Source organism: Rousettus aegyptiacus, unplaced genomic scaffold, assembly GCF_014176215.1.
Source record: "Rousettus aegyptiacus isolate mRouAeg1 unplaced genomic scaffold, mRouAeg1.p scaffold_m13_p_7, whole genome shotgun sequence".
Lineage (NCBI taxonomy): Eukaryota > Metazoa > Chordata > Mammalia > Chiroptera > Pteropodidae > Rousettus > Rousettus aegyptiacus.
Window position 1 is genome coordinate 68,596,687 of NW_023416310.1, and position 10,581 is coordinate 68,607,267.

General features: G+C 44.3%; 1 protein-coding gene across 3 annotated transcripts in view; it reads right to left on the reverse strand.

Annotated features, from left to right (window-relative positions):
* MGAT4A (alpha-1,3-mannosyl-glycoprotein 4-beta-N-acetylglucosaminyltransferase A) overlaps positions 1 to 2,256 on the reverse strand; it is an 87,224-nt gene extending 84,968 nt beyond the window's left edge. For 2 of the 3 annotated variants that reach the window (XM_016143033.2, XM_016143031.2), the window contains exon 1: positions 2,148 to 2,256. The gene's annotated coding sequence lies outside the window, so the exon portion shown is untranslated. The remainder of the gene's footprint in view (positions 1 to 2,147) is intronic. The other variant, XM_016143032.2, reaches the window with a different exon arrangement.
* Between the last annotated feature and the right edge of the window lie 8,325 nt (positions 2,257 to 10,581).

A 10,581-nucleotide genomic window follows, 5' to 3' on the forward strand; every position in this document is an offset into this window, starting at 1 on the left:
CCATAAAGTGCTTGATAGCTTGTCTTATATTGATAAGCACCTAATAATTAGTGTTGATTATAAAAAGAAGAGTGATAATTCAGTGAATTATATAACAAAGAATTTTAATCTTGGTGTGGTGTTATTTAAAAATGTGTGTAACTTTTTGTTGCTATATACTTAGTCCTATCTGACTAGGATTTTGTCCTAGTAAAAGAACTAAGTGTAAGGTTATTACAGTAAACAGTCAATTAATAATAATGGGGGAGGGGAGAATCTTAAAATAAAGGATATCTTAAAATATAGCTTTATTAAATACAAATAAAGTCCATATGATAAAATTCAGTATAAAAAGAGACAATTAAGAACTGTAAATTCAAAGCAGACCACAGATATACTATTGATAATTTGTGGAAAACATTAAGAATATTAAATACTGGATGATCCAGGAAGTTATTAAGCTCTAGTTTGAAAAAGAGACTTATAATGAATTCTACTAACAAATAAGATCCAAAATTCTGCAAGAGAAATATAAGAGCGTTTTACTCAGTAAGAATGTAGTCATACATTTTTAATGAGGGTTTCCAAACTAATTAAGATGAACTGCACAGTGCAAGTGAAGGCTCCCAGCAAGATCAAACTGAAGGTCTCCATGCTCTTAAACCAGAAGAGAAGGTTCACAGGCTGGACCATTAGGAGCCCTTTGGACTGACTACCTAAAGTAAGACAGAGTGACCCATACTTTTACAAGTGTCCACATTCGTAAAAATTTTAGTCTGAGATTACCACTTTACACATTTGAATTGTTAACAACAGAAAACAATACTGGCCAAAATTACTAGTCATCTTCTCCATCCTGACAGAGTTAAAAGGAACCTTCTACGCTAGATCTCAGACTGAAAAATCGGTTTTATTAACAGATGTTTAAGGGCTGCAGTCCTGTATTTTATTATCAGATAATAAATTATTTTAAAGTGTTCTCTGAAATACTCAATATGTTCCATGGCTGAGAGAACACTTTTGCTGAATACTTGGCAAACTACCATCCCACAGACAGGACAGAGGTTCCTGAAGAAAGGCACAATCATGAAATCCAAGAGTCAAACTATAAAACCTTATAACCGCAATTATGTTAAAATTCATTTATTTTACATTTATAAAAAGATTAATAATTCCATTTAACATAGTTTACATAATTTCATCGTCCAGTGCGTGCTCAGACTTACACGTGTGAGCTAAAGAAACCGATGCCACGGTAACCTGTTAGCAAAACTATTTTTTTAAAACATTCGGAAAAGGAAACATAAACCACATGTTTCTAAATTTGGGTTCTACATTCAAACGAACAACGCTGTCATCATCTTTGATCATAATTGGTCCCACAGCAAAAGCAGATCAGCCAAATATACAGAAAGCGTTAAACACACACATTGTGCCTGCTCATATTTCACAACTCGGATCGTCGGCGATAAACCAGCTCCGGAGAAACACGCTGCGAGCAATAAAAGCGGGCGCGCGAGCGGCAGGAGGGCTGGCGCCCGAAAAACGCTGAGACCCCGCCTGGGGCGCTTAGTGGGATCACCAGAGCGCGACCCGAGGCTCCCATACGCAGTTTCCTGCTCAGGGGCCCGTGCCCTAGTGGGGGTTGGCGCTCCCCCGGCGGGCCGTCGCCGGGTCCCACCTGGGGGAAAATTCCCGAGCACGGCCGCACGAGTGCTCCGTCCCAGCGGTAGCAGTCCCTGCCCCTGGGCTCGGGACCGCCTCGCTGCTCCGCGGCTCCGCTGCCGCGCCGAAGCCGGGCCCGGCCCTCAGGCAACCCTGTCCCGCCCCCGGCAACTCCTCCTCGCCCCCCCCCACCGATCCCCCAAACCCACTCTTCCCTTCACTTCGCCCCAAAGTCAACGAGCCCCACCGCGCCCGGCAGCGCCGGGAACGCAGCTCGAGGGTCACCAGAGCGCGCAGCACCGAGGGGCCGCGGCGGCGAGCGCTGAAGGAGCGGCCCAGCCCGCGCCCCAGCCAGCCCCGCAGCAGCTCTCGGCGCGGGCGGCTCCGTTACCAGCAGGTGGATCCCCCCTGACCCCGCGCCTCAGAGCCCAGCGGCCAGCGCCGCCCCTCAGCCCCGCGCCCCTCAGCCGCGCGCCCCTCCCTCGGCCGCCCTGCATCAGTACCTCGTGGCTGCCCGCGCCCCGGAAGCCGAGAGCCCCTCAACCGCCACCGGTGCTGTTAGTCCTGCCGCCGCCGCCGAGGCTGTTCTTGAAGCCGCTGCCGCCGCCGCGGCTCCGCCCCCGCCTCTTGAGCGCCGGCCGCCCCGCCCCGCCCCGCCCGCGACCCCTCCAGCCATTGGCCGCCCGGGCTGCGCGCCGTCCGCGGGGACTCCACGCGGCTGAGCCGAGCGCGTCAGTGGCCCGCCCGGCTGTCATTTAGGGGTGCGGTCTCGCAGCCTATATAACTCTCGTGAGAGCTCACCCACCTCCGCTGACTGTCGCGGCGGGATCCGGAACGCGTTAAATGTCTTCGGTCTCCGGCTCCGCGCGCTCGGTGTCCCCTCGCCGTCCAGCCGCCTTATCTGGCTTTACTCCTCCCCGGCGTGTGCGGAGGCAGCTCGGGAGGCCAACAAAGGCCCCGGGAGCTCTCGGCCTCCGCCTCTTGTCGCGACCCGGCCCCGTCCCCCAGCCGCGGGTCCCACTCCCTCCCGGGCCTCCTCCTTGGGTAGCGCTGCTGGTGACAGGTCCCGGCGGCGGCTCCCGCCCTGATTTAACAATAGCTCCTGAGGGCCCTCCGTTTCAGGTACCTCACCGCATGTCTCTGTCTGTCACGACACCCCCAGCCACAGGCATCCTTATCCTCGACTTACCGATGAGGGGACCGAGACCCAGGAAAGACTGGCTTAAGCAACTAGGGACAAGAAATACAACTAGGATTTAAATGCAGATCTTTGGTGTGCTAAAACCTGATTTTGCCACAACACCACGCTGTCCTGACCCCTTTCACCTAAGCCCCTTGTCCTTTATCACTTTCTTAAAGTTTCAGATTAACTTCAGAACCAAATAGATAATCTCCTATAGAAACCTTGTGTGGTCAGCCGTTTTTCTTAGTATCCACATGTGCTAAGACTTGCCATTGGGTATAAAGGTAACTATCATTGGGCACATCACCTTTTGGATCCTTAACTATAAACCAGGCACATTTATAGATTTTTAACTGAGTTATCACATTTAATCCCCATTTTTCATGAGGAAACGAGCTCAGAGTTTGTCCAAGGTCACACAGCTGATAAGTGTGAAGTTTGGATTCAAACACCAGAAAGTGCAATAAACCTCATAACCACTCTTCAAGTTAATATTTACAGGGAATTTGGGGCCCTAGGTGAAGGAAACATCCTTGTTACTGCTAAGCTTCCAAAGTAAGAGATTTCTTTTTAGAAAATAGTCAAAGATTCAAAACTCTTACGAGACAATCATCAATCAGAATGGGTGTTTTTCCCCAGTGAAATTCCTTTATTTTTGACTTGTGATGACAATAATTAATAATCCGTTCTGACATGCATGGGTTTCTCAGCTTTCCCATGGTGAGATTTCTCTCATGGGTGTTGAATTGTTTTAAAGTTTCCAGGAGACATGTAATTCCCCTCCTCCTGTGGTTGCCCTCTGATTTGGAGGGAGCAGACAAAAGGAGAGTCATTCAGTACCCAGCGTGATGAGCGTGACTTAGGCACGACAGCCATGACATTGAACAACAACTTTTCTGTCTGCTTTTGGGTACCTGAGAGCCAGATTTCCTGTGTTCTATGACAGACATTTCCTAGAAGCAAGCTGGCAAAGGGTTTCATGACCAGATGTAAGCAATAAAAACTGAGACCATTCCAAGATAAAACCTTTGATCCACTGCTTGTTATATCTTGCCTGAACTATCTCTTGGGAATGGACAATCCTAGGCCTTGTGATACAGTGTTCTTAATGACAAGCAAACTCCTTCTTGCAGATGAAGTACTGCCATTTGACAAATAATGGAGAAAACCACCAAACCATGTCCACAGGATTGGCCAAAAGCACAGGTTGAGTTACTAACCCTTTTTTACAGAGGAAGAAACTGAGGCCCTGAGGGATCAATTTGGCAGATAGGAATGATCATTTAAGCAGCTAGTAAGTAAGTGATCCAACCAGAATTCAAATCCAGGGCTGTTTCCTTGGTCCCATCTTCAGCAGCTGACAAACTATTGTTGAGTGGATGAATATTAAAAAGATTTGTTTCTTTCCACCTTCTTTTTTTTCTCTCTCTATGAGGGAAGGAAACGAAAATATTCACCAACATTCTATAAGCAGAGGCATATGTCAGAGGAGAAAGGAAAGCCGAAAAGGATAAGCTTCAAATATAGACGCAGTGCGATTATTCAGGAAGACAGCAGGAATTCCCCATGGATGCTGGTTAGTGGTGAAACCCACAGCAGAAGACAAAAAAAGGAGGAAAAAAACACAACTGCCTTCCTTTTGGGTCCTTTCTAATAGTTTTTTCCCACTCCATCTGGCAGCAGAAGGACAGGTTTTGGTGCTACAGTTACACTTGTCACAGACTATTGACATTTTAGCTCACAAAAGTCTAGAAATTGAAATGACCTGGGATAAGTACCTCCAAGATATGAATTAGAATGAGTTAGACTCCTAACTTTGCAGGACATGCAATCCTGGATTTACCAACTAAGTCTATTGTATCTTTAATAAACCCCCAAAGGCAGTTGTTCCAAATCCCACTGAGTCCCATCTGTTTCTTCTTTCTCTTTTCCATGATGATTCTCCTGCTCTATCATTCCCTTTTGGTTTCTTCTCTACTCTGCAGTTTCCATTTTTGCCTTCTCCAGGCCTTTAGCTCACACATCAGTGGAAATAGGGGAAGTGCTTAGCCAAGAAGTTCTGCCTGTAACTTTATTCTATATTCTGGCCCCAACCCAACTGCTGCATGGTGGCTATCCTTTTTACAAACATTTTCTGAGTGCCTGTGACATTGTAGAAGCAGCTGGGGCCTAAGCACAGGGTGCTCACAGATGGGTGGAAGAGGTGGGTAAAGATTACCCACAAAATGGTGCCATAAGGTGAAAGTTACTAGGATGGAAGATAAGATGAGACCATTGATCAGTGAAGGCTTCCTAGAAGTGACATCAGAGTCAAAAGCAGAGTATGCACAGGAAGTTAATCTCTTCCTTTTATCACTTTGATGTTAAGTAGTTGTTGGTGGAGCCATGCCTACAGCAATCAACTTGTAAGAAATTAAGCACAAGGTCTTCAGTTCTCATCTACTTAGTCACCTTGTGCGTTAGCAATCAAACTTGCATGATTTATGAGTGTTTATAAATGTCGTGATTCTAGTTTTTGCTACTATCTCAAAGGGGATCTTTTTTCAACTGTAAAGGCAACAAAAGGAATTGCATGAGGAATTGTTGAGGTAGATGTGTTTTTCAGGTTATTCAAACAAAAGCCGGGCTGTGTGGTTTCATAATTACGGAATTATAAGATCTTACTACACCTAAGTGTTACAGCTAGTGATGTTTACATACATGTACAAGACATTGCTAAAATTTTTCAAGAAAACCCCCAAACGAAAGAGAATTCAATGGCCTTACTGAGAACAGGGTCTTTTCCAGGCATTGTTAGAACCACTGGCCATGCCTCACGGTAGGAGAAGGCCAAAATTGTTTCAGAGGCTTGAAAGGATCACACTTAGCCACACCATTAAAGGTGGCACAGTGGAAGAGAATTGTGTGCCTGCGAATTACAGTGCTTTGGGAATTGTTTTTTCTTTTTGTTTTCTTCCTCTCTGAATTTGGTACTTGTAAAAGATGGTGGATCGACAGCTCTGCATCTGAAATCCCTCCATGCAGAAAACCAATTGGAGCTGTTCAACTGGCCTACTCCATCAGTACATTTCAAACAGGATAAAAACCTTTCCTTGAGTAATACTCCTAGGACCATGACTGCAAATCATTAGTCCATTTGGAGTTACAAGTATCTGTACAACATAATCTATGTCACCTTTTTCATAGCCTATGCTTCTTTACCCTATTTTATGGTAACTGAACATACCCCTTCAAGTAGGTATCAGGAACCAGAGAGAACGGAAGGAAGGAAGAAAGAAAAAGGAAAAAAAAGGAAAAAAGAAACTATTGTAGGTATTTTTGACAGAATGTTATACAATAGATTGGTTACAAAGGTATTGGAGCAGCTGAATGAAGAAAGAAGGGGGGCGAAAAGCAAAAAAAAAAGCAGAATGGAAACCCAAGAATCAGAGATTGCTGATGGCCCTGGGTAGACACCGTGAGCATGCGTCTGCTCATGACCGTTGCTATTGGTCCTGGACCACTGAAAAGATGCAGCCTGAGCCTTGACAGCTGGAGATAGGAACCACCCCACCCCCATTCCACCTGCAGCTGTTGCCAACACCCCCCAGCAACTGCCACACTGTTGGAGACAGAAGCCAGACATTTCTCTCCTTCTTCTGCTTTCTGATTTCCAATCAGTGCCTGCTATTGACAGATGCCAGCAGAAAGCCAGCTCCTGCAAGCCAAGCACCTAGCTCCTGGGCAACTCCAGTATCACAGAGCAGACCACAGAGAGGCAGCAGTGTATGAGCCTGGAGACGACCGGTAAATAACCAACCAGCGACAGAATAAAACCCATGTTAGGCACTCTTTAAAGCGAAACCAAAATCTGGGCCAGGAAACATGGAGGGGTGAAGACCTGTAAGCCTGTCCGATCTTTCCACTCTAGTGGGACTTACACAAACGCTACAAAGCCTTCACATTCACATTGCTCAGAAGAGAGACTGTTCACCTGTCTCATGGCAGCCATCACGACACTGTCACTAGGAAAGAGAGACTTTTCTGTCAAGGATGCTGTATTGAGCCCTTATTTGCTAAGCAGTTTTGAAGACACAGAGTTGTAGACTGTGGTCTCAAGCCTCAAGGAGTCCACAGTCCGGTCGGAGGAATACCTAAGCCCTTCCGCGTCTCATGCCTGCCCGACATTAGAGCCACGTTCTAGCCTCTGATCCTCAAGTGGATGGAGTCGTGCCACCCAAACACTCCCACCTTCCGTGAAGAGGCGCACACCAGGGGCAAGTGACCCCACCCCCACTCCACGCCCTCTTTAGCTAGCAAATGTTCAAGATCCAGCTTGATGCCACTTCACTGGGAAGCCTTCCCTGCCCCTAAGCATGGGAAAGGGCCCCACCACATGTTTTCTCTACTCCTACGTGGATTTATCACCCTGAGTTAGAGGAAGGGCAAGCTTTGGCTCCTCCCAGGCTTTGGAATGGTTGGGTCAGACCTGGGGCAGCTGGAACCCTCCAGTTACAAGAAGCCCGGGGAACCATGACAAATATTATTGTTTTCTCTGTGTTTTATTAAGTGAACAAACCTGGACAGTGCCAATATAGTCAGATACTGACTTATCTGCCTCATTCACTCAGCTGTTACGCTATGTGAGGGCAGGGACCACCTCATTCATCAATATATGGTAGGCATGTGAACTACTCTGCAAGTGTTTGTTGACCGAATGAAGGAGGACTTCGTAGAAGAGGACAAATTTGCTCTGAGCCTGAAAGAATAGATGTAGGATTTGGGCAAGTGTAGGGAAAAAGGAAATAAGTATTACATGAGAAGGCATGCACACACAGAGAGGGTAGCTCATACTCAAGTATTCATGGCAGCTGGACAGCAGAAAGTGAACAGCATTGTAGGCAATATGGCAGGTCATAGAAACTGCAGGAGATTTGGACCTCAGGCTCTGCTGAGACGAAAGCACTGAAGGTTTCTGAACAGAAAAGCAATGTTATAACAAAAATATTCAAGAGTGGAAGAGTCCTTATGTCATTGATACCAGCTAGAGAGTTGCTGTAATATATTTACCCGAATGAAAAAAAAAGGGGGGTCTTAAGATCACCAAAAAAATTTTATTGAGCTGCTGCTATATGCCCCATTTATGTACCTTTACTAGAGGCACTTGGTAAACACTTGCTCCTTGCTTTGGTTTGCTTCTTACTTTAAATTTTGCACTGGCTTAGGATCAAAATCACAGAGCTAAGGTAAAGGAGAGTAGAGAAAAACAATTTTCTTTAGCAAATGAATGTTCTAATATTATTGTCTCAGATGCAACTGAAAATGCCATATCACTCCAGAAATAAACTGTAGTGAGAACTAAGGTGTCTTTTCAGAGAAAAGAATCTTCCAGAATTCTGAACACCCCATTCAATAGATTCGTTCAAGTCAGCCTCTATATAAGGAGTTTGGAAGTAGAAATAGTGTAAGAAATCAGAATGTCCTCTGAATATAAATTCTTATGTATGGACGTACCCATAAAACATTTCAAGACAATCTCCACAGAGTGCTTTAGGAAATCAATTTTTTAAAAAATTCTCTTTTAAAAGTTTTTGAACAGCAATTTTCTTTGTGTTCTTAACAGATGCTTCTCGAGGGTACAAGTGAGAGTGACCTGCCTTGGGTTCCATATGGGAAGGGAATTGAAGGGCAAATTTCACGTATTATCACGGAGGTAAGGGGATGTCATCAAATCCTTCCAAGGTTAGGCGCCCAAAGAACAATCTTACGAGAGATATAAAGAACCTGAACACAGTTGAGTTACAAGCATAGAGGCCTCATTTAGAGAAACTCAAATCTTGTGCTGGCTGGATTCTCCTTCCTTTTCTTCTGGGCTCCCAGGCCTGGTTCATAGCCTTGAGTCATAGTTCAGCCTGCTCACTAGGTTTTCTTTCCTCAGATGCTGACTTCTTTCACCAATTGAAGAGTTTGCCCTGTCCTTTCATTACCAAGAAATTTTGGTTCCTCCTGAGGACTCTGTGTTATCTAAAGCTTTTGCACACCAAACATGCTAAATGTATTGAGTACTTATTTTCCTATTATTAATCAAGTGATACATAGATATAGAGATTGACAGATAGATAATCAAAAGTTCTGATTTGCAACCATGAGCTGCCCAAGTCAAAGCCATTTACAGATTAGCTGGTTTGCCATAATGGAAAGAATGATTTAACCTGGATGGGAACAATCAGAACCTATCAAATCTCTTCTTCAAATCAAAGACTGGTAGTCTCATTCAGTGTCAGGGCAGAAGCAGAAAAACAGAGGATAGTGTAAGTGGAAGCCATGAACAAAGAGGAAGCCAGAGGGTAGAGAGGAAAACAGAAGGACGTGAGTCCATGAAAGTGTGAGAAACAACAGAGGCTCAAGCGAGGCAGGTGCTAGATCTGCCCTTGGGGCCGAGCTGGGTGGGACAATGGGAGTGCTGCTTACAGGATGGGGACAGACAAACTTCAACTTGTCCATGAGGCTGTGGGTTTGGGTTCCTGCTCTTCTCAGGACTCACCAGCACATGATTCTGCATGCAGGGCAGAGTGGAGGGGTCAGGAGGGTCACCAGATCTACACAAATAGAACTCGATTGTGTTTGTGACACAGTGAGCTCTTGTGAAAATTCACAAGCAAAACTGAAATCTTTCTGGAATCAAAGACAGATGCATGCTTTTTAGATTAGGCACAGTTTATGTTATGTACTCTCTTATTCTCTGCTCCTAATAGCCATCCAGTTGAAAGAGAAGTAGGGAATTGTACTTACTTTCATTCTGAAATTTGAATTTAAGACAATTGGGCAGATTGAAAGGGTAGAGAAGCCAAGCTTTCCAGCCTCATCCAAGCGGCCAGAGGCCCAACCAGGCACAGTTTGATAAATGTGTGACTTTTCAATGCAGGTTTTAAAATCTGCATGTAAAGGGCACAAATGATCTATTTCTAATAAAGATGATCATAATTTCCTTGTTCCATTCATTTTCCCAAAACCCAAAACATGAGATCACGTGGGTAAATTCTCTTGTATTTTAGCATTCATTGGAATCACCTGTGTGATATTATTATTATTATTATTATTATTATTATTATTTTTAATCAGCTTTCTAGTTTTCCAACCTGAATCCTATCTGACTGGCCTCATTTATGTTGCCATTCAGCAATAACAGAGAGAGTGATTTTCAGAAATTTGGGGGTTGAACTCTGAAACTTCTAGCAGAATGTGGATTTGTTACCATGGGCTTAAAATAAAATATATATATATAAAAGAATTGCTCACAGTTAATGAAAAAATAAATTGGAATTGTACTGGAAAAGTTCCCAAAAGAACTCGCTTCAAATAAGAATTGAATTTTTATTAGAAAAATCTGATAAGAGTGAAAAAAAAATGTTCCCTTTGATCATTAAACGGTCCTTATAATTTATCATTTCATTGCCCTCCTATAAAGCGACATTACACTTTAGCACCTGTCAAATGTTTTCGTAATTATGAGAGTACCTTCTGCCCAGCACCCAAAATCATTTCTCCCTTCAAGTGAAAACTTCAACCTTGCAAGAAAAGCACATGTACCAATTTCTTCCTCTTACAAGCATGAAAGGAAAGGTCATCTTCTTAGCCTCTGTGGAGAAGAACAAATATTTAGGAAGCTTTTTCTTCATGAATTTTAGCATGTCACAGTTGCTATTTGACTATATGTCATATTTATTTCCTCTTCAACAAATATTTACTGAACGCTTACCGTGTTCTGGGCACCA